The sequence below is a fragment of the Camelina sativa genome, chromosome 19, assembly GCF_000633955.1.
Source record: "Camelina sativa cultivar DH55 chromosome 19, Cs, whole genome shotgun sequence".
Taxonomy (NCBI): Eukaryota; Viridiplantae; Streptophyta; class Magnoliopsida; order Brassicales; family Brassicaceae; genus Camelina; species Camelina sativa.
In genome coordinates, this window is record NC_025703.1 from 25,709,120 (window position 1) to 25,712,779 (window position 3,660).

The following is a 3,660-nucleotide window of genomic DNA, read 5'->3' on the forward strand; positions in this document are numbered from 1 at the left end:
ANAACAAAAACTGACTCAATGCAAAAAGAAAAATGACTCAAAAGGAAAAAAAAAAAACTAGAAGTGGGTTGCCTCCCACTAAGGGCTTGTTTTCAGTCATTAGCTTGACTGTGTTGAAGCTCAGGCATTCGGTGGATCGGAAAGTGGCAATGAATGCTTCCGAGAAAATGTCTCATCATCCAAGGTGGTGTATAAGATTTAGGTGCATGAGGTCTGCCAAGGATGTGAGGAACAGGACCAGAGCGGGATTTAGGGATGGGTTTGCTTCTCTTATGTCCTGCAAAATCATCAACAGAAAAAACAAGCGCTCTATGATAATTCCGTGGCTTGGTCAACTGCAAAACAGTTTTTGTATCTTTGAAATTCTTATTGATGATACGAGGGGGTTTGGGTGAAGAAAATGCATACCTTGGCCTTACCTGAGGACTTTGGAGTATGGAGTGTTGAGTTGTCTGTTTAGGATCAGGTTTATGACTTGGAGCATCAGTTTTGGACAAGTTCGGTCCCAGATGTGGAGGGGTGTCGATCGATGCTGATAGGGTGTCGGTCGACACTGAGCTTGTTGCTTGTGTATTTGCTTCTTTGCAGCTTATCTTAGCAATCTTCTCAACATAAAATGTCTGTCCATCAATGGTAGGAGCTCTCCTCAGCTTATGCATCTCAAAGTTCACACTTAAACCATCCACATTCAGTGTTATATGTCCCTTCTGCACATCTATGATGGCACCAGCTGTAACCAAGAAAGATCTTCCTAAGATGAGAGGGTCTTTAGGCTCTTTATCATACTTCAGCACCACAAAGTCAGTGGGAATCATGAAGTTTCCAACCTTAATTGGAATATCCTCTAAGACACCTTCAGCAATTCTCTGAGATCTATCAGCTAAGATAAGAGATAATCTAGTTGGCTTGAATTCTGTCATCCCAAGTTTCACAGCAACAGAATGTGGCATCAAGTTAATACTAGAGCCTAGATCACAAAGTGAGTGAGAAAACCGTTCTGCAGAGATAGTGCAATCAAGTACAAAGCTCCCAGGATCTGGTAATTTCTCTACAGTCCTACACTGAATCATTGCACTCACTTTCTTAGAGACAACCACCTCTTGTTTCTTCTCTTTCTTTTTCTGTGAGGGCTGGTTCAGCAGAATCGCACTGACATCCTTAGTTAACAAAGCTCCTTCCTCAGGGCTCAAACTATTTGATACCATTCTCTTCACATAGCGCTTAAGTGGTGGTAAAAGCTTTACTGCATCAATCAAAGGCATCTCAATCATCACCTTGTCCATCATTGCCTTGCATCTAGCATCTTCAATCTCCTGCTTGGACCTTCTTGGCTTAGGAAAAGGAATCTTCGGTTGGTACACCCTTTCAACAGCTGCTGGGACCTGAGATTTTGTAATTTCCGCATCTGTCTGAGATGAGTGTCGACCGACACCCAGGTGGTGTCGATCGACACCATCATCTGAACCCGACAGATTTGTCGATTTCTCTCCCTTTTCTGCAGAAAGAATTTTCACCATCATCTTCATCTCTCAGTGATATGGCATTGCAAGCATGCTTGGGGTTTGACTCAGTTCTTCCAGGAAGAAAACCCTCTTATCGTTTGACAGACCCAGCAGTCTGTGCAACTTGATTCTCTAGTTTCTTAACATGAACATTCAGTGCATCAATCCTTCCGGTAAGCTCTGTGTAGACATTGTCGATTTTTCCATTGAATGTCACTGTCATATTCTCCTGTCCCTGAAGAATCTGATCAAGCATGGCTTCCATTCTACTCTCCGAAGAAGTCTTAGGAGGTGGAGACTGATAGGATGAGTTCCCATAGGTTCTTGTATAATTGTTGTTCTGCTTCTGATAATCTGGGTTAGGAGTGTACCCTGAAGAGTTCCCACTGTAAGGCATGTTGCCTTGCTGATTACCGAATCTCTGCCCAGATCCATACACATAGTTGACATTCTCCTCTGTATTCTCTGGCTCTGGCTCAAATGTCTCAACTTCAGCTGCAAATTGGACTGACTTCTTACCAACTAGAAGATTGTGCACTGAATCCAGCTTGACATTAACAGAAGCTAACTGGTTTGAATCAAATCCTCCATGCAATCTCTTCCTTTCAGCATCTGCTCTTTTAGTGCTATTGCTGGAAGCCAAATTCTCAATCAAAGGTTCAACATCTTCAGGATATCTTGTCTTGAAATTTCCATGGCTTGCAGCATCCAAAGCTAACTGATACTCCCAGTCACCTCCTCTGAAGAAGATACTCAACAATTGTACTCTTGAAAAACCATGGTGTGGATAATCCCTTTGATAAGCCTTGAATCTCATCCAAACTGCCTTGAAAGCTTCATCTGGTCTTTGCTTGAAGGAGGACAGCTTGACTCTCAGCTCATCAGACATTGCATCATCATAGAAATAGTTCAGCCACCTTGATTTGTTGCCAAGATGTCAAAGATCCAGCTGGCAACTGCTTCAACCACTGAGATGCCTCTCCTGCAAGTGAGTAAGGAAAGAATTTGCAGTAGATGTAATCCTCAGTCACTCTATTAGCCTTGATACTGGTCACAAGATCCTCAAAATGCTCAATGTGGTCGAAAGGCTTCTCATTGGGCAGGTTAGAGAAAGGTCTCTGCCCAACTAGTTGAAAGTAAGTAGGTTTCAACTCAAAATCATTCCTCTGGAATGGAGGAGGAACAATAGCAGACCGGTTCTCATACACAAGATCAGCCCGGTTGTAGTCAGCAATGGTCCTGATCAAGTCTCGGTTGTTCTCCTGTCTTCGAACCGGATTATTAACGTGGTTTGAAGCTCCACGCCCGTCTGCAGGAAGGGGGTGTCGATCGATACCCTGTTGGTGTTGATCGACACCATCGACAACATCAGCTTGCTCGTCGCCAACAGCAGCTTCAGCAATCACATTGCCTTCTGCATCAAGCTGTTGGCCCTGCTCATTGCGCAAGTGGCCCTCTTGATCCCTCAAAGCACCATCCTCATCACGCATCAGAATGACTGTGTTAACCATCTTCAAGGATTTGGCTGCTTTTCGGTTTTCACGCTCAAGTTTTCCCAACTCTTGATTTGTAAGCTTCACAGTAGGACCAGTCTTGTTGCTCCTTGTGTTAGGCTTATTTGGCATGTACCTGAAACACACAAGAGAAGAAAAACAAAAACGTGTTAGTTGAAAATAAAATGAAAAATTTAGACAAAATCAAAAACTCAAATCTAATGGTAGATCAAAGAGTCCCCGACAACGGCGCCAAAATTTGATAAGCTCAAATTAAACCCTAGAGCTACTCTCTCAAATTAAGAGATCACTGCAGTACTTAGGGGTCGAATTCCACAAGGACTCAAGACTACATAATAAATTATAGAGTTTTATGATTACACTAAACAAATTCATTTAAATAAGAAAAGCAATGCAAAATATTAAAATAAAACTGTTGTAAATTCAAGGGATTAAAAAGCTAGGTCTAGGGAATTTCTCAGGAAATTATGAAATATTAAGTCAATCAATAAATTAGGATTCAAGCAATTAAAAATCAGATCTAGAACTCTAAACTTTTTTGTAAAATAAATCATTTCTCACTGCAAATATTATCTAAATTTAAAACCAGAAAATCCAAATCTCTTTGTAAAATTCTAGGTTAAAAATCAGCTTTAAAAACAGGT